The sequence below is a fragment of the Protopterus annectens genome, chromosome 8.part0 (assembly GCF_019279795.1).
Source record: "Protopterus annectens isolate FY-2018-M chromosome 8.part0, PAN1.0, whole genome shotgun sequence".
Lineage (NCBI taxonomy): Eukaryota > Metazoa > Chordata > Ceratodontiformes > Protopteridae > Protopterus > Protopterus annectens.
This window is the reverse complement of record NC_056741.1, coordinates 713,217,863-713,238,795: the sequence shown is the minus strand read 5'-3', so window position 1 is coordinate 713,238,795 and position 20,933 is coordinate 713,217,863. Positions and strand designations below refer to the sequence as shown.

General features: G+C 45.2%; 1 protein-coding gene across 3 annotated transcripts in view; it reads left to right on the top strand.

Moving 5' to 3' along the window:
* DAP3 (death associated protein 3) overlaps positions 1 to 20,933 on the top strand; it is a 1,113,059-nt gene that overhangs the window by 931,419 nt on the left and 160,707 nt on the right. The window lies entirely within an intron of this gene.

The following is a 20,933-nucleotide window of genomic DNA, read 5'->3' as shown; positions in this document are numbered from 1 at the left end:
GTAAATTCTGTCTAGCCTAGCCCAGTTTTTTTTATCTTGGGGAATATGTAAATTCACTCCAAACTCCTGTTACTGAATTCACATCTTCCATGCCAATTATTTTCATAAATTTCTTCAAAAATCTACACTCCTTTGTTATACTTTCCCTTCTGGGCCTCCCAGACAGAACTTCACTGCTGCAAATCACATTCCAGTCCAAATCTATAAGTAGTATTTCTTGCTGAAAACTGATTATTTCTCCCAGAATTTTCTTAAGCTCCATTATAGCAGTTTTAGGTGGAATATAAATACATGCCAGTGTAATCCTCCTCCCTTGCCAGTAGCTCCTTAGCTCTAAAAACCTGCTATTATCTTTTTATAAAATCATCTTTTGTCACAGGTGTTCTGCTGAATAACCATCTTGAAAACATTTCTTATTAAAGTCACAAGTTCAGTCTCCTGTAAACACCTGTTTGCACTCTACATTTTTAATATAATTAGCTACTTTTTCTTTTTTATATTTATCTGTAAGACCGTTGACATTTAAATACATTACAGAAAGCATCATTGCATTAAAAAGTTTAGTCCCACCTTTTATGTAGAATAACTTTTGTTAAATGTCTAGTTCCAGCTTTTGTGTTACATGCATACACTGTTTGATATGTTGAATTCTTATACAGTTGTTTCTTGTGGCATCCATTTGAGCCTGTGTTGCATCTTAAAGTTTTTATTTTATTGAAAGTCCTTAACCAAAAAGAAAAAAAACCCAGTGCCCCTAAAACCTTAATGATACTAACACACACAACTATGTACATCTCCAAATATGGAAGTTTTACCCTCTTAATAGGAACAAAAGTCCCAATCTGACAGCCACAATCATAGACTTGAGGTAACCTAAAAGAAAGGTTAAACATTCTAAGACGCATGTCCCCCACAACTCCAATAAATTCTGAAAAAGTTCAGTATTTTCTGATTTTCTTGTACTGTCATATTTCACACACATAATTATTGTACTGTAATCCCACGTTTAGTTACTGGTTTTATTACTGTTAATCTCCATCTCCCAAATCCTGTCTCTGCTTAATTTCCAACGTACTCTTAATTCTTAGTCAACTTTCGTGCTCCCTTCCTTCACTCCAACATCTTCCATTGAAACATTGGAAAACGTTTCACAGGTACAGTCTCTCTGTGGTCTTTATTACCAGAAGAACAAGAAGCAGAATCTGTTTGTTTCACAGTACACTTTTGGTTGGACAAACTTTTGTATTTCTTCTTTAGCATGTACTTCATCAAAAATGATTTTGTCCCTTTAGGGAAGAGTACTTTGAAGACAGTTGTTAGGTACAGCAGTTTAAGTCTCACACCTGCATCTCGACATTCCTTAAATAATGGAATAAATTTACTTCTCTTCTGCCTGGTGTACAATGAGTAACCATTCTCCACAAACACTCTGCTGTCTTCCACTTTTGGTACTTTGTCCTTCTGCTATAGATTTGTCAAAATCAACTCTTCCTGCTGGTAGGATGGTATCTTTGTTATTAAATGTCTAGGTTGTTTTCTCATAACCAGGTTTAGAGGATACACACAGTGTGCCCTTTCAGCTACCAACTCCTGCTGTGAAATACCAGTCAAGTTGCTTATTTCTGCTTTCATAAAATTAATGCAGTCTGTTCCTTCCAGCTTTTGTGGCTTAGCTAAAAACCTCAGATTTTTCCCTCTGTCCTCTAATTCTATTATTTTTTGAAACATCTCTTCCTGAGCAGTCTCATATTCAGTCAACATTTTCTTCATTTCAGCATTTGATGTTTGCACCTTTATCACATCATCTGTATATTATTTAAAGTAGCTTCCATTTTTCCAAACTTTTGTTCTTTGTGTTGATGTACTCCATCAGTGTTTCATTTATTTTAACCAGGTCTGTGTACAATTGTCTTAAATCTTCCTGTTTGTTACTGGAATTTATGTCTGGAGGTTGCATTGCTTTTTGCTGAACAGCTGCAGAACTTTTCTCAGTCAGTGTTTCTTCACTTTTTGTAGCTGATTTTATCCAGGTCCTCTGTATTTCTTTTTTCCTGGCATCCAGGCAGTACACTTACTAGTCTGTTACTGAAATTTACCCATAAACACAAGTCTACTTGCCTTCTCTGCTGAGTTTCTGTTTTCACACTGGGAGAGTTAAAATTAAGCTGTTACTCAATGTGCAGCCATATTTGAAGTCCCAGGTGCTGAACATTGTTGGCAGGGGTTTCAAATGTAAGCTGACCGATCTTTGCCCCATTCAGGAGGGTTCCCCATCATCTTCCACACCAGACTTTATTCCATCCTATTCTACTGAAAATGGTGGACTTGGTGGTGGGGGGGGGTTATAGAACTGGTGGTCTATTTGGAAAGAATGAGTAGTTTCCTTTCTAGTATTTTCTTGGTTCCCCAAAAACAGCAATCATATAGACTGGTATGGGACCTTTCGTTTTTGAATGCATTTGTCAAGGTCCCCATGTTCAAGATACTCACCCTGTAAACAGCGCTTCCTTTGTTTCTGGACCAGTACTTCACAGTTACGCTGGTCTTCATGGATGCCTTTCTTCATATCCCCAGGGTCATCATTTCAGAGGATACCCGAGATGTGTTAAGTCTGGTTCTGTATCATCCTTTGAGCTGTCCACTGAAACGCACATGTTTTCCCAATGCCTTGCTTTGGTAGTGGCCCACTCATGGACTCTAGGCCATTCACTTTTTTCCATACTTGGACAATTTGCTGATCTGAGCTGAGTCTCCTTTGAATCTGATTGTGTATTTGTTGTGTGAAATTGCTGGAGATGGTTTCATCCTGACTCTCCCATGCCCTTCCTTTTGGACATGTAGTCAAATTCCTGAATCAAATTAATCCAGTCTTCATTGTGTTAAAGTATGCCTTGCAAGTCTGATATCACCAAACCACCATTTTCATTTGTCACACTCTCTTTTGTTGTTTCCAAAGAAACTCCTTAATTTCATTTTGAATATTCTCCCATATCGGCTGTCTTGGTTAATACATGCATTCCTGACCTGCACGAGGAACCAGTGGAACTGAGCATATCTTAATTACTTTTATCTTATTGTTGATGTCCATAAATAACAGTTTCCATAGTCTTATCTTAATTGTAATCTTTTGAGTAATTTCCTCTTTAGCTTCTTGTTCGACATTCCATTTCAACCAAAGTCCAAGTATCTCATCTTGTCATTACTCCAAAAAACAGGGAAGTTCTGTATCAAGTCATATTTTGGGGCTTAATTGCTATTCTAAAATAAAAGTAAAAATTTCCATGGGAACCTAAAGTTAGCCATACGTTCCTTACTGATTAGTATCCTAGTAAGTACCTGTTGAACTATATATTTTCTTTTTGCTTCATTTACTTTATATTCTGTGAAATTAGTAAAACATTACAGTTTATCAAATATTTGTATATCAGGTCGTGGATTGATGACGTATATTATGTAGTTCTTAACAAGCACTACTGTTTCATTAGCATTTCTTTGTATCGATTATATTTCATTGTCCTATGTCTCTGCTCTAAATACAAAGCAAATAGTGATGCTGAAAGCAGACACCCTTACCTACCTCTTCTCGTAAAAAAAAAAAAAAAAAAAAAAAACGCTTCAGGAAGTGCGTACCTTCACACTTTATCCAGCTCCTTTGTAGATGTGAAATATTAATGTTGTCCATATCCGAGCATACCCAAATGTCTCAAACAATCTCTTCATACGTTTCCAACTCTCTTTCTCTCTCTCCCTCTGTCAAATGCTTTTTTGGCATCCAAACCTGTTGACATTACTATATTATTGTCCAGTACATCGTTTTGAATCATAAGGATTTTCAGTATTGTTAAATATTTGCCTACCTTCTATAAATACCCAAATTAATCCACATTATTATTCTCAACAAAATCTTTTACATTTCCTTTGCCATTATCATCATAAACACTTGGTCGTCATGATTTAGAATTCAAATTGGTTCTGTATCACACTACATCAAGAGGATCCTTCCCTTCCTTTGGGATAATGACCACCACTGCGTCTTTCCAAGTTAGGTGCACATCCCCACTCAGAAAATACTATTAAGAGAAGTATAGCCTGCCTTTTATTATCTCCTATTCATTCTTTTTCCACCTTTCTATCATAATTCCTTAAGTTATATAAGGTTTTCATGTAATTCTGGTTTCTCATTGCTTATTTAATCTTTTCCCTTTATTTCTAATGTTAGTAACTCACTTTCTGCTTCTCTTAACTGAGAGTTGTAATTATCTCATATGCATTGCCACTTCTTGTGCATTAGTATGTACCACTTTATCTTGTCTATATAGTGTATCGTAATAGTTTATCATTATATTCATTATTTTTCCTTGATCTACTTCTACCCTACCATTCTCATAGTTTATTATTTTAGTTGTCATCCTTTCAAACTTTTTGGCCAGCAATTTGGATGTTCTAAGGTTATTTGCAAATAAACACTCATTATAAAACCATTGCTGTATGTTAATTTGTATTTTCTAAGTACTCTTATGTGGATATTTTGGCTTCAGTCAGTTGGTCTTCAGCCTGTTATGTCCTACTTTTTTTTGGTCTTTAATTTACTTACATTTTAAAATCCCTTTAGGCACCTATTATGACTATTAATCCATATTTTGTTTACTTTCATTGTGACCACATTTCTCATCTTCATTTTACAGTTATCCTAGTCCTCTGCTAGTTCTTTTCTACTTAGATTCAGACCTAATGGCATTTCACTTAGTTTGATCTACCCAATCATTAAATGGCTTCCTCTTCAGAAGAATTACTGAAAAATGCTTTGTTACAACAGTCTTATATTGCTTACAAAATGTAATCTGTATAGGAGCATTATCTAAATAGTATTACTGGATTTATTTTAGTAGTCTGCATCATGTTGTATTCTTTTCATATGCAACATCTGTCTATTCTTATCCTAGAACCATGGGCCAGAATTGTGAACACCTACATGAAGTGTACACCATTTTGAGTGACTAGACAATGTAAGGAAAACTCCCACTTTCTTCTTCCTAATTTTAGTTTTCCTGCTGATTTTCTTTGAACTTTAAGTATCAAGGGGGATTCTTAAAGGTTTACATAAACTGTAGTCTATGCCTACACTTAGTGTAATCTTTCTTAGTGAATAAACAGCGCAAAAATGTGGTAGGGATGTTCTTGAATACAGAACATGTACACTTGGTGTACACTTAGTGTAGGAGTTCATGAATCTGGCCTTGTATTTCCTTGAAAAATGAGTAAATTCCAGTTCATTTTGCCTTATTTTCATTACATTGATACATGCATATGTTTTCTTACTATCTGCCGCTAACTGATATTCTTTGATGCATTGGTCCTCCAGAGATGTCTTCTTTATTTCTTAGTGTTCAAATCTACTGCCACTACCATAGATCATTGATGAAATACTAATCTGTTGTATCTTGTCTCTGTGATTCGATGGGGTATATACAGCAAGCAGTATAATTCTTATACCCTGCCAGCAGCTTCCCACCAGTATAAACATTTATTGCCCATTCTTCATTTGTTCCTCTTTCTTTATTATGTTGCCCTTTTTAATGAATGTTAAAACTCCTTTCTTTCACTGCCCTTTTCCAACTAAGAAACCGTCTTTGTAGAAAATGCACTCAGGAAGTAAAAATAAAAATCCAGTAGTTTATTAGTATTAAGCGCTTTCATCTCCTGTAAGAGGCTTCATCAGAATACAACTTCCTACTAAAAATGAACCATTTAAATACTTTCAATTAATGACATAATTGAACCTCGTTAATTCCAAAAAGTTTTATACATAACATTAAAGAAACCATGTCATAAATATGTTGAATAAATTCAAAAACCCTACTAAAATTCACATATAAACATATAGTATCTACTTACTTATAGTAATCTAAAACCCAAATTCACATACATAAATATATCATGTTTAAAATGTTATTTATGTGTGTGTGTGTATATATATATATTTGTGAGTTTCGGCTTTTTCCGATTAGGGGTCGCCACAGCAGAGTCTGCTAATGATTGGCAGTAGAGTTGTACGTGCTGGCTTGCCGGGCCTAACGCACAACCTTCAATGAAGGAACGCCCGTTCACGCATGTCACCACACATAAGACGCTCTAACTGAGAATATATAATTACTAAAATCTATTAGCCCTTTCCAACAACATGGGAGCAATATAAACAGTCTCATTCAGACTGGTTGGGAACATTGCAGCTAACTTTAGCTGCCACTGAGTTTCTCTTTTCTTTAATAAGTTCTTCCAATCTCCACCCCTAGGATTCATTTTGACATTGTCCAATATTCCAAACACAAATTTCACAAACCCTGTACAAGTGAGGGAAAGCTTGTACAAAGCACTGGATAATTTATGATTTTTTATATCATTTTTCTGTTCATACACTTTTTAACATACGATGTAATGGGATCCTATCTCGCCTACATTCATGACAGATGGGTTCGGAGCCGATCCATCGGCTCCGACTCTGCAACTAATACACTAGCACGAAGTCTCTCATTGGCTGGGCTACTCCCTATCCCAGGATGCACTACACCTGCTTCCCCAGATCTCGTTTGCCGCTTTACAAGCTGGACGTGGTCTCGACTTGGCTGGAGCTAAGTGGTTCTTTTTACCTTTATTGGTCTTTGACCTTTGGGTTTTTTGTCATATATTAACCAAACAGCTGTTTTAACAGCTATTCTTTATACTACTTGTTACATTTGAGTGCTTGAGTGTCTTCTGGTACTTTATTTTTTCAGTCGGGCAAGGCCCGTTTAAGTTAGAGGGCCTTTGCCCTACCCTTGTGTGCTATTTAACTTTAATTTCTTTTTGTGGTTAATTGTTTTTCGGGCCAAGCCCGTTTAAATTAGAGGGCTTTGGGCCGTTGGACTTGTTTTGTCTGTTTGTTTGTGAGGTAAACTTTCCTAAGTGCTCGCGCCAGTGTGTCTCGCGCTTTTCAGTTGGCGCAATTTTGTTATAGTGCTTACTTATTGTGGTAAAGTCATACTTGTTGTAGGGCCTGTACTATGTCTAAGGAACAAAAGTCAGGTTTTAAAAAATGCACTCGGTGCAGTTATAAAATGTCCATAACAGACAGCCATTCAATCTGTGTTTATTGTTTGGGGCCGAAACATCTCCAAGAGACTTGTAGCGTATGTCATGCTTTTTCTGCTAGAGTTCTTCAAGAACGCAAGAACAAGTTGATATTGAAAGGGCTTATCAAACCTTATTTTGAGGAAGCCTTAAATCCTCCTGTTGCTTCCAAAAAGAAAAGATCGTCGGCACCGACAAGTCCATCGGAGCCGACTTCTAAAAAGACAAAATTGACCTCTTCTTCCTCGGCTCCACTGACTTCGGGGCCGAGGGTCGAAGGGTCTGCCTCGATACCTCCTACTTTGGCTCCATTGCCTTCGGAGCCGCAAGTTGGAGTATCGAGAGGTGAATCAGCTCCATCGGTTCCAATGGCTTCGGAGCCGGTGGAAGTGTGCAGCTCAGACTCTTCCCCCTCGGCTCCGAAGAAGGCTCCTTCGGTGCCGATGGTGGTCCATGCTGTGGTGGAGTCGGCGCCGATAGTTTTGGAGCCGGTCCCCTTCTCTCTCGGAGCCGAGAAGAAAGTCTTCTCGAGTGTCTACCTCCTCTAAATCCTCGAGACTGTCAGATTCGGACCTGGATAGGGTTTTACAGAGGCTATTCCAGTCTCCAGTGTTTACTAAAATGGTCTCGGCTCCAGCACAGTTTGCTTCGGAGCCGATCCCCCCTCCAACACATTTGATTCCTCCTCCAACCTCTTCGGAGCCGTTGGAGCCGGTGGTGGTGGAGCAATGTGGAGCCATACGGTCGGAGCAGAGACCCCTTACAGGCCTCTCGACTCGACTGTGCTTCCTACCCTGTTCTCCGGTTCAGGGTTTGGTACTGCGACCTCTTCAGCCGGGCCCGAGGGAATACTTTGGGATTGGGTGCTTCGTGCCTAGTCTTCCTCTCGGAGCATCGGCTGCTGGAATTCCCAGTGCCATCGTGGCCTCTAGACCAGTGACCTCTTTGGATTCTGGAGGTCCGGCCTTTGAGGCCATGAGGAGCGCGCTGGCCATGCCTTTGCCGGTTCAACAAGATTCTACCTCACTGTCCCTAGATTTGGAGACTGGTGCCTCTGTTGTGTTGCAGCCCCCCGGCAGCGGGGCCCCAGGGCCTGAGGATACCCCCATCGGGTGTTCCCTTCTTCCAGGTGGTCCGTCCGAAACTGCTTCGGACGAACCCCCACGGAAGAAATTGTGTAAGAGGAAACACGTAGACTCCCAAGATGAGTCTATTACATCGGGTACTGACCTCGATGACGCAGAAGGGTCCCCCAAATCATCTTCGGATGATATCTCCTTCTCGGATATCTTGGAGATTCTGAGACAGAGGTGACTGGCAAGCCAAAACCCCTTCAGCTGAGGAGTCAGTCTTCCTCAAGGCCTTTGGGGCCCAGCCTTCCGCCTCCTGGGTGTCTCCGCGCTTCGATGAACTCCTTGATTTGGTTTCTCGAAGGGTGTGGGAACACCCTGATTCTGTGGAACTGGTGCCTGCGAGGCCTAATAAATTTTTGTCAGCCCCAGAAGGAGTTTCTCACAAAGGGTGTGCCTGTAGATGCTTTGGTGGTGGCTTCTGCCACACAGCAGGACGTGGCAGAGGCTTCGACGTCTATTCATCCTCCTAATAAGGATTCTAGGAGTATGGATAGGTACGGGAAGCGTACCCTGTCCTCAGCGGCCTTTACCTTACGGTCGCTGAACTACTTGTGTCATTTTACGAGGCTCCAAAGGGATCTTCTCAAAGAGCTAAATGACTCTGTTGTTGGTAATCTACCTGAGGCGCTGGCCCCGACTGTTGGCGCACAGATGACTACCCTCTTTTCTATTGTTAACTCGTCCATGAGGCTCATCTCATATGCGGCCGAAGGGGCGAGTAGAGCAGCGGGAACAGGCGTTGCCATCAGGAGACAAGCCTGGTTACGCTTGTGTTCGTTCACGGAGGCTTTCAAGTCTTCCTTCGCCGACGCCCCCTTTGATGGGTCATCTTTGTTTGGACCCAAGGTGAAGGACACACTAACTAGGTGCGAGCAGGAGGGCAAGACTTTGACTGCCGTTGGGGCCCGATTTTCCGCTCCTTCTAGGCCTTACCCCAAGGCTGGGAGAGGAGGGAAAATGTGGTTTAAAAAATCTCAGAAGTCTTTCCCTACTCCACCCAGTGATTCCCCCTCCAGAGGCAGAGGGGGGATTTTGGAAGACGCCGCCCCAGAGGTGGCAGAGGCCCCGGGAACTCTGGAGACCGCGATTCCTTTCATGGTTCTTCAGACAACCAGCGAGCCTGAGTTGTTGCCCGACTGTGCAACTCCAGAGCCAGTCGGGTCGCTTTGGGCGCACCCACAAGCTTGGGAATCCATAACAAGCGATCAGTGGGTGCTTCGCATTATTACCGGAGGATATATCATCCCCTTCAACAAACCCCTTTCTTTAAGGGAAATCCCGGACTTACCACCCAGTCAGCGGGATCAAGCAGCATTAGAGGTTTCAAAGCTGCTAGAAAAAGAGCCATCCAGCCTGTCCCCATCGACCAGATCGGATCAGGAACTTACTCAAAATTATTTTGGTACCAAAAGACAGGGGACTTCAGGCCCATTTTGGACCTCAGTTCATTGAATCGCTTCGTGAAGAAGTCCAAATTCAATGATCACTCTTCAATCTATTCTTCCTTTGCTGGAAAAAGATGCATGGATGTGCTCCATAGATCTCCAGGACGCTTACTATCACATTCCCATAGCTCAAGAGTCCAGGAGACATTTACGCTTCCTCGGAGTCAGTCATTTTCAATTCGAGCACTGCCCTTTGGTCTCACCACAGCCCCCAGGGTGTTCACCAAGTGTCTGGCAGTGGTAACTGCTCACCTGAGAAGTCTGGGATTCCAGGTGTTTCCTTATCTAGACGACTGGCTCCTTACTGCCACCTCCGAGCATCTACTACTCCAAGTGCTCAGAGCCACGTTCACCTTGGGCCGTTTCTTGGGGATCACGTTCAATTTGCAAAAATCTGTACTACAGCCATCTCAGCGTATTACTTTCATAGGCGCAGACTTAGACACAAAAAGAATGCGCGCCTTTTTACCGGCAGCAAGAATTCAGGTGTTACAAGATCAAGTCAAATCCTGTCTCCCTCTACAAAGAGCCCCGGCCCATCGGATCCTACAACTGTTGGGCTCGATGGCGTCGACCATACTTTTGGTTCCCTTGGCCAGACTTCATATGCGAATTTTACAATGGCTACTGTCGGTTCAATGGTCTTATCAGGAACTTCCCTTGAACCACTTAATCATAATCACGGAAAGTTGCCGTCGAGATCTGCATTGGTGGCTTCTCCAATCAAATCTCGACCAGGGGCGACCCTTTATACCACAACGTCCCGTTGCCACTGTGACTACGGACGCCTCCCAGGTAGGGTGGGGGGGGTCATTACCTGGACAGGTCGGTCCAAGGCACATGGCAGATCCAGGAAACGCATTTGCATATCAATGTCCTGGAGATGAGAGCGGTACTACTGGTACTCCAAGCTCTCCATCACGCTCTCCCACAGGGCCCGATTGCTATCCTATCCGACAACATGTCGGTGGTATGGTACATAAACAAGCAAGGTGGAACCAGGTCTTACCCACTATGCAGAGAAGCCATGAGACTTTGGCACTGGGTGGTAGCTACCAACCGCTTTCTAATGGCAACGCACATACCGGGGAAGTCCAATGTGATTGCGGACAGATTAAGCAGGACCATTCTTTTACCCCACGAATGGTCCCTCAACCAGGGTATAGCTGCGAAAATCTTCGACAGATGGGGTCATCCTTGCTGCGACCTGTTTGCCAGCCCTCACAATGCGAAATGCAGAGAGTTCTTCACACTGTTCCCTTCTCAGGGACAGACTCCCAGGGACGCTCTGACTCACATTTGGCCCCCCGGTCTTCTCTACGCCTTCCCTCCGTTCCCCCTCTTACCGAGGGTGATACAGAAGGCCATTTACATGGAGAGCGAGATGATTTTGATTGCCCCGCACTGGCCTCGTCACGTTTGGTTTCCTTTCCTACGGAGGCATGCGATAGAAGGTCCATGGTTTCTGGATCCGGTGCCAGACCTGTTGACTCATCAGTCAGGACGGCTTCATCCGTCTCTCAGGTCCCTGAAGTTGGCAGCATGGTTACTCCACTTCCATCCTTAGTCCGAGACAATGCTCTTTCCCCGGACGTGGTCCACATACTGTCTTCTTCTCATAAACCTTCCACCATCAAACTTTATTCCAGTAAATGGAAAAGGTTTGCTTTCTGGGCTCAAGAACAGGGTATAGATCCTCTCACTGCACCAGTTTCGGAGGTTCTGAATTTTCTGGCCTCTCTTTTTCAGTCGGGCTCTTCAGTTTCTACCATTAAGGTTCAGCTAGCGGCCATTTCTAATTGTCATGCTTCATTTGAACCTTCATTGATGTCTCACAAACTTTGTAAGGTTTTCCTTAAAGGGGCTTGGCTCCTGAGGCCTCCTTTATCTCATCCTGTCCCCCCGTGGGATTTGAATATGGTTCTTGCTGCCCTAACTGCCCGTCCTTTCGAACCAGCTGCTACCTGTGATTTAAAATTTCTGTCTTGGAAAACGGCCTTTTTAGTAGCCATAACGTCTGCCAGGCGAGTTTCAGAACTTCAAGCTCTTTGTTCTGATCCTCCCTATTTGATTTTTCACAAGCATAGAGTTTCATTGAAATTAAACCCTGCATTTATACCAAAAGTGGCCTCCTCTTTCTGTATGCAACAAACTATAGAACTCCCTGTCTTTTTCCCAGAATTCTCTAATAACGCAGAATATACTTTGCATCAATTGGACGTTCATAGACAACTGCGTTTTTATTTGAAGAGAACCGCTCAAACGCGGAAATCTAATCAATTGTTTGTTTCCTTTGCAGCGAACAAATTGGGTCAACCAGTAACAAAAACCTCCATATCTAAATGGATTAAAGATTGTATCATTTTTATTTATTCACAAGCTAACAAAGACCTCCCCTTTCCAGTCAAGGCTCATTCTACCAGGGCAATGGCTACTTCCGTAGCTTTTCACTCCAAGTTATCAATAGATGATATTTGTGCCGCAGCAACCTGGACTTCTCCGCACACCTTCATTTCTCATTACAAATTGGATGTGGTTTCTCGAGGCAGAGCTTCCTTTGGTTCCACAGTTCTCAGGAGTGTTTTCCAATGAGCCACCCGGGATGTAGGTGCTAGGGACGCTGTCCCATCTGTCATGAATGTAGAGATAGGATCCCATTACATCTTTTAGTTATGTACTTACCATAACTTCGGATGTATGGGATCCATCTCGCCTACATTCATAAGTACCCACCCTCCTTCCCCCTTCCTTTTGGATTTAGAGGAGCTGTAGTCCCTCTTTTCTTGGCGTTCTTTCTTGAAGAACTTTAGTTGGTTATTGTGACTACAAGTTTTTCTGTGTTTGCATGGATGTATGAAAGCGAACAAACAAGATCTGGGGAAGCAGGTGTAGTGCATCCTGGGATAGGGAGTAGCCCAGCCAATGAGAGACTTCGTGCTAGTGTATTAGTTGCCGAGTCGGAGCCGATGGATTGGCTCCGAACCCATCTGTCATGAATGTAGGCGAGATGGATCCCATACATCCGAAGTTATGGTAAGTACATAACTAAAAGTTCTGTTTTTCCCACATAATAGTGAGTACAATGACACACATACTGCCAAATAAACTAATCCAGTGGTATTGCAATTTACCTTCTTGAATGTAATTTTACCTTTCAAGTTATTGTTCAAAACCAAATTAACCTGCTTGTTGATGTATGGGCATTGTGCACACATCCCATATGGTCTAGTGCCTAAACCCACCACCTTAGTCCTATCTATTTTGATTTCAAAAAGTTTTTTTCAGGTTTAGACCCATCCTGTTAATAAACATTGCAGCTGAAGTAGGCACTTCATTTGTCAGCAACCTTTGGGATACGGATCCGATCTCGGATCCGAGCCGGCAACTTCTACCACAGCATAGATCCGAGCTCCTAGCTCCTCCCTTTACCCATAATCCCCTGCCAACCCTGACTGACCCCAGATCTAGTTTGCCGCGCTTCAAGCTACAAGCTAAGTTCCTGAGTTCCTGGTGGATCGAAACTTGTGAGAAAAAATTTGCTAATTTTCTTCCTTTTTTTCTGTTGCTTGAGTGAGATTGAGTGGTTAGGTACCGTATAGCCCTTTTAGCTAACTAATTTTTATTTTTTTTGTGATCCTTTCCTTTTGTGATCCTTTTCTCCTCCCTTCCTCGCTGGTCGTAGTGTGTGTGTGTGTGTGTGTGTGTGTGTGTGTGTGTGTGTGTGTGTGTGTGTGTGTGTGTGCTGTGTTTAGGGGCCTAGTGAGTGTGTTTTCCTTTTTAAAATGTCTGAGGCCCCATAAGCTTTCACCGGCGAATGGCCACACTCGGTGCGTTAGGTGCCTTGGGGTTGAACACCTTTCCTCTGGATGCGCGATTTGCGTGGCGTTCAACCCCAGGGCACTTAAGGACCGGAGGTCGAAGCTGATTCTGGCGGGCCTTTTGCCCCCAGGTCAGGCTCCGGCCTCCGGTACTTCTGTGGCCTCTATCCAGCCTTCGGTGGCGGCCACTCCTGCCCCCCTCCCTCCGGTCGGGACTCAACCTCCTGCTTCAGCTCCGGAGGAGAGGGAGGCCAAAAAAGACAAGCCGAGAGAGAAGCACCATAAGCAGCGGGCCGAGGACTCCTCGGCCCCGCCCGCCAAACAGGCTTCTCCTTCCAGGGCTTCTGGATCGCTTCCTCCTTGGATCTGATCCCCTTACTTCTCTCCGGGACCTGAGGAGGGGGTGACCCAGTCCTTGTCGAGGTCATCAAGGCGGCACTCCAGGCCTGCCTCGGTGGCCTCTTCGAGGTCCACTTATAGCATGTCGGATGCAGACATGGACCGGATGATGAGGAGGTTCATCCAGGCCCAGCTGCAGATGGGAGTGCTCTTGCCTCCCCCCCTCTGGGGAGGAGCTCGACCCCATTCTTTGCTCCAATCGCTCCTTCTCCGACCCATTTTCCGAGTTCGGAGCCGAGCCGTGTTGGATCCGGGGGTGGGTCGGAGCCGACAGTGCTGGGCACTTCGGCTCCGACTGTTCCCTCGAGTTTGTCGGATCCGACCTCTCGGAGCTGCTGGCCGAGCTTCGGATCCGAGGGATTTGTTGTGCGTTCGGCTCCGTCCCTGTCAGAGCACGCGGGTCCTTCGGATCCGATGGTCTCAGCCCCGGGTCCGGTCCCCGCTTCAGATCCAGGTGGGAGTAGACTCTCAGATCCTATCGAGGGCGTCTCCCCCTCGGCTTTCACTGTGGTGGAGAGGGCACTGTTGAGTGCATCCGGACCTCCGGTACTGGCTTCGGCTCCCCCTTGCACTCCCTCTCAGCTGGTCCAGGCTCCCATCACCCGGCCTTTGGGGCAGCCTGCTTCACCGTCTCGGGATGTTCCTTCGGAACATGACATACATTGCTGGTGAGACTTCATCGGACAGCCCCCCTGAGGAGGTTCCTCACAAATCTAAGTGTAAGAGGAGGCACGTGGACCCCCCCCCCCCGAGTCCCTTACAGAAGATACGGACTTAGATGAAGGGGAAGGCCCCCCAAGGTCGCCCCCTGAGGATGTCTCCTTTGGAGACATCAAGGAAATGCTTAGGATCGGGGGGGGGGGGGTTGGTCTGCCCCCAAGTCTTCCTCCGATGAGTCCGTATTCCTAGAGGCGTTAGAAGCAGGGACATCTACCTCTTGGGTGTTCCCCCCCCCAACCCCCTGGTGGACCTTATTGCCACCAGGGCTTGGAGGGAGCCGGACACTGTAGAGCCAGTCCCCAAGCGTCCGGACAGGATCTTGAGTGCCCCCAAAGAGAGAACCCATTGGAGCAGAGGTCCCCCTGTGGATGCCATGTTGGTGGCGGCGGCCACAAAGAGAGAGTTGGCTCAGGAGAGCCCCACGGTCCATCCACCGAGCAAGGAGTCTCGTGCGACGGACTGCCTTGGGAAGCGGGCCTTCAGTTCAGCAACCTTCTCAATGAGGGCGCTGAACTATATGGCACACGTCATCCGGATGCAGCGGGATCTGATCAAAGAATACGCTGCCTCCCTCCCAGAGTCCATGTCGGAAGGGGACTAACAACTGTACTCCTCCCGAATGTCCACTCTACGGTCCATTTCTAACACCTCTATGCGGCTTTTGTCTCACGCCACTGAGGGAGCCTCTAGAGCTGGTGGAGTCGGCCTGGTCATGAGGTGACAAGCCTGGCTCTGACATTGTGACTTCTCGGAACCCTTTAAAGCGTCATTCGCGAATGCCCCCTTTGATGGTTCTACTCTGTTTGGCAAAACCGTTCGCGACACCTTAGTCCAGAGCGAGAAAGACGGGAAGATGTTGTCTGCCGTCGGAGTCCGCTTTTCTGCTCCCCAGAGGTCCTTTTCCAAGAACCAAAAGGGTCAGAAGAAGATGTGGTTCCGGAAATCACATCAGTCCCAGTCTGCTCCGGATAACCAGTCCTCTCGTGGCAGAGGAGGACAGGGAGAACGCCGCCCTACAGGCAGAGAGGGTCCCAGGAATTTTGGGTCCAGAGAACCCTTCTCTGAGAGGCCCACGCAGAACCCCTGAGGGGTTGCCCGGCTGCTCCACTCTGGAGGCAGTCGGGGGCGTTTTTCGAGGCACCTAGCAATGTGGGAGTCCATAACAACAGATCGCTGGGTGCTTCGCATCATATCCATAGGTTACCAAATTCCCTTTATTGTAACCCCCAAAACCAGAAGCCTCCTCGACGTACCACCTAGTCAGAGGGAGGCGGCTGCTACAGAAATTCAGCAGCTTTTACAAAAAAGAGCCATCCAACCCGTCCCCCCAGATCGGCTCGGATCAGGGTTTTACTCCAGGTTCTTTCTGGTGCCTAAAAAGACGGGGGACTTGAGGCCCACCCTCGACCTCTCTCTCTTGAAACCTGGCAGTACCCAAAGAAAAGTTCCAGATGGTCATACTGCAATCTATTCTCCCCCTGTTATGGGTGAACGATTGGATGTGCTCGATAGACCTCAAGGATGCGTACTATCACATTCTAGTGGACAGATGCTCCAGGAGGTTTCTCCGCTTCCGGCTGGGAGCCAGTCATTTTCAGTTCAGGGCCCTCCCCTTCAGTCTCACCTCAGCCCCCAGGGTGTTCACCAAAGTCTTAGCGGCAATAGTGGCCCACCTGAGACTCCAGGGAATTCAGGTCTTTCCGTAACTGGATGACTGGCTCCTTACCGCCCCTGCAAGGCATCTGCTCTGTTCGTGCAGGGATTACTTCCTCAATCTTGCTCCACGTCTAGGATTGACAGTCAACATGGCCAAGTCCTTTCTGGCTCCTACACAGGTAATAGATTTCATAGGGGCGAGACTGGATTCCAAAGTAATGCTTGCTTTTCTGACTCCAGATTGGCTTCAGAACCTGAGGTTGCATGTACAGGCCATCTTACAACTTCAAGCTCCACCAGCGGAATTGGTCCTGAGGGCTCTAGGGTTCATGGCGGCAGCAATTCCTCTGCTGCCTTTGGCCCGTCTGAATGAGGGCCCTGCAGTGGACCCTTCAGGTGCAATGGTCCCTGTCTCGCAACCCTCTGTACCATCCCATTCCCCTAAACAGGACTTGCAGAAGGTCGCTCGTGTGGTGGCTCCAGTCCCCGAGCCTCCACACGGGACATCCATTCTCGATGCCTCCTCCTATCGCCACAGTGACCACGGACGCTTCTCGCCTGGGGTGGGGGGGCATTATTCAGGCAGAACGGTCCAAGGCACGTGGAAAGACAGAGACCTCCTTGCATATAAATGTCCTAGAGATGAGGGCTGTGCTTTTGATGTTGCAGGCACTTCACGACCTTCTTCCGATTGGGACGATTGCGGTACATACGGACAACATGTCAGTGGTCTGGTACATCAACAAACAGGGGGGAACCAGGTCTTATCCTCTCTGTCGCGAGGCCATGAGAGTGTGGGAATGGGCGATATCCACCAACCGCTTTCTCATTGCAACGCACATTCCGGGACGGTCCAACATCCTAGCAGACAGGCTCAGTCGTACAATCCTGACTCCATACGAATGGTATGGTCTCTCAATTCTCTAGTAGCGGAGCGAATATTTGCCCAGTGGGGGCAACCCTGTTGCGATCTGTTTGCCTCTCCCTCAAATACCAAATGCAACAGTTACTTTGCCCTAATCACCCCTCTGGGGGAGTCCCCGAGAGACTCTAGTACATGCTTGGCCTCCCAGTCTTCTTTACGCTTACCCTCCACTGCCCCTGATGCTGAAACTTTTACAGAAAGCCAGTCGGTTGGGGAGCAAGATGATCATCATTGCCCCATTCTGGCCTCGTCAGACGTGGTTCCCGTACCTATGGTCTCACCTGATTCATCCGCCCTGGATTTTGGATCCTCTTCCGGATCTCATTACTCACCTCCTGGGTCTTCCGACCCCCAACCTCGTCAACCTCAAGCTGACGGTTTGGTTGCACTAGTTCCACTCTTGATAAGGACTCCCGGAATCTCCTCACCAGTCAAAGCCATTCTAGTAGCAGCACACAAGCCATCCACCAGAAAGGTCTATCGGAGTAAGTGGAAACGCTTTTCCATCTGGGCTGAGCACCATCATTTAAATCCTTTTACAGCGCCTTTAACATCGGTTTTGGATTTTCTATCTACCCTTTTTCATCAGGGGGCTAGCTGTTCTACAGTCAAGGTGCAACTAGCAGCGATTTCACACTATCATGTAGGGCATGAGTCTGGCCCTCTTATTACCTCCAAGCTCTGTAAAGCTTTCCTTAAGGGTACCTTCCTCCTCAGACCTCCTGTCAGGGAGGGTAGTACCCCCATGGGATTTAGCTTTAGTTCTACAGGCCTTGACTAGCCCCCTTTTCGAGCCGGCGGCCACGGTTGATCTCAAATACCTCTCTTGGAAAACGGCCTTTCTGGTGGCCATTACTTCGGCCAAAAGAGTCTCTGAACTTCAGGCTCTCTGTGTTAAACCACCGTATTTGACCTTCCATCAGGATAGAGTTTACCTCAGGATCAATCCGTCTTTTCTACCTAAGGTATCTTCTGAAGCAAACATTAATCAATCTATTAATCTTCCCGTGTTCTTCCCCAACTATCAGAACAAAGGAGAATGTAAGCTGCATTCTTTGGACGTGCACAGACAACTGCGCTTTTATATTCATCGAACGGCTGGTCATAGACAATCCGACCAGTTGTTTGTCTCCTTTGCCAAAACCAACCTAGGCAAGTTGGTTTCTAAAGTTACCCTATCACGATGGACAGCTAGCTGTATTCTCTTAGCATATCGGAGTTCGGGACGGCCTGCACCTCAGGGAGTCCACGCTCATTCTACTAGGGCCGTTGCTACATCGGCTGCTTTTAGATCTAGGGTTCCCTTGGATGATATTTGTTCCGCAGCCACTTGGGCTTCATCCCATACCTTTATCAGCCATTACAAACTGGATGTTGTCTCCAGAGGTAGGGCGTCCTTTGGCTCTGCAGTGCTCCGGAATATCCTTCCATGAAGGTCACCCAAGATTCAGGTAGCTGGAGACTCTGTCCCAAAGGTTGCTGACAAATGAAGTGCCTACTTCAGATTAAGAAGTTATGTACTCACCATAACGTTCCATCTGAGTAGGTATCTTCATTTGTCTGCAACCATCCCATCTGCCTTCCCCCTGACCAATATGATTCTAAGTAGGAGTTGACTTACATGAGTCCCTTCCGGGACACACTAGCAAGTTGTTATATGGGGCAAACTTGATCTGGGGTCAGTCAGGGTTGGCAGGGGATTATGGGTAAAGGGAGGAGCTAGGAGCTCGGATCTATGCTGTGGTAGGAATTGCCGGCTCGGATCCGAGATCGGATCAGTATCACAAAGGTTGCAGACAAATGAAGATACCTACTCAGATGGAACGTTATGGTGAGTACAATACATAAGCTGGATGTATTTGGTTTGTTAAACTGTCTGAGGAAGTGCGAGGATTATTCGCATGAAAGCGCTAACTAGTAAAAGTTTTATATCTCCATTTGGTCTGCAGTTGGTACCTTTTTTTCGTTTTATTTGGTGGTTCATTTGTTTCGTGGTTTTATGGCTGAGCAATCCGGTATCCAACTATTGCAGTCCCAGGAGATGTTTCCTTCCAACACCGATTCGGTAAGGGCTGGCAATGACGACTCGAACTCTGTTGGTAATCTATAAGCCCTTATCCAACGTCTCACTCAACGAGTGGATGATTTAGCTACACAATTCAACAGCCGGTTTTCCGGCTCCATGCCTGCCGTTCGCCAAAGGACAGGGGTTGCTTTCCAGCCTGTTTCATGCGCCCCGAGGTCCGGTGCTGGCGACAGCAACATTGAACAGTCGGATTTAGTTTTTAATCTTACGGACAGTATTCCCCCAGCACAACCTGTTAGGCTAACTGCCGATACGGGTAGCAGAATTTCACCGTCATCAAGCATTATTCAAAACAACAACAATAATGAACGTCAGGGGAATAACCATGAAGGGTATGTGAATACACGTTTATCCAGTGGTCCTCCAGTGTTACAGGATTTTATTAATGCATCGGACAACATGCTCTTTCATTCAGGGTCTAATACAGCTAATCAGCAAACTCAAGCTAATAACATTAATATTGTTTCTAGGTTGAAACAATTCGATGCAGCCTTGTTGAAATACAAAAAGTTACAAGCTGAGGTGTTGTACTTCCGTGAATGCATCAAACATGATATCGTACCTAAAGGTTTGAGGCAATGGAAGTACCCCTCAGGGGTTAAGAATTCAACATTCCATAAGGAATTGATTATTTTTTTCAACCAACAAGGTTTAAAGTTTCTTGAGCTTCTTATCAATGCCTACAACATTCAGATGGTAGATCTCAAGACACAGCTTGAGATTTTAGAAAAGGAGGTTAAGGATGACACCGATTTTTATCGGTACGAGTATGACTATGGGCGTATTTTCCATAGTATTAACTCACTGTTAAACAAAATACATGAAACAAAGAAACGTAAAGTTAACAGGGATAAAATTGCCTATGATGATCATGCAGCATACCCTGATCCACCTATTTTTAACAACAAATCGTTTCCGCCTTATGACAATGCACGTCTTACTACCAATGACAATCACAATACTAGTCAAACGTCTGACGTAGACTTGGATCTGGAAGACTTTCCACCATTATTGGAAACACAAACACCAACTAACGGCAACACATCGTCAGATATCAGACGAAGTGAAAGGATTCAGCAGCAAAATAGGGTTAATAACCAAGCCTCTTCATCATCAGCGGGTTTTCACCAACAAACCCGCAATTTTTCCAAGACTTATACGAACAGGAACAACAAAAGGAATCAAAACAAGAAGGGGCACAACCGTCGCAAGAAATAATCGAGGATTGTTTACAGGGTATGCCAACAGTTGTTTCCAATACTAAAATGGATTTTAAAGTTTACAATTATACGGCTTTTACACCTGCTATTGAATTGATTGATTTATTATCAAAAGGTTTCAATTATGCATTGCCGAATAACTTGAATATCGGACGTGTGCTTTGTGACTTAAAGTTATATACGCGGAAACTGAATTTAAATATATTGTTTAAGGGATGTAATCAGATTCTGAACAATGAACGCATTCCTAGTACATACAACCCACCACTTAACACTAACTTAGCAGTCTTTGAAAGGATATCTGAAATCCATTTGAGGGGTTTATTTAAAGAATTTATTCGTGGTTCCCATAAGAGTTTACATGTTATAGACATGATTCAGTCTGTTAAGAACAAGCAAATACGGGTTATGAAACCCGATAAAG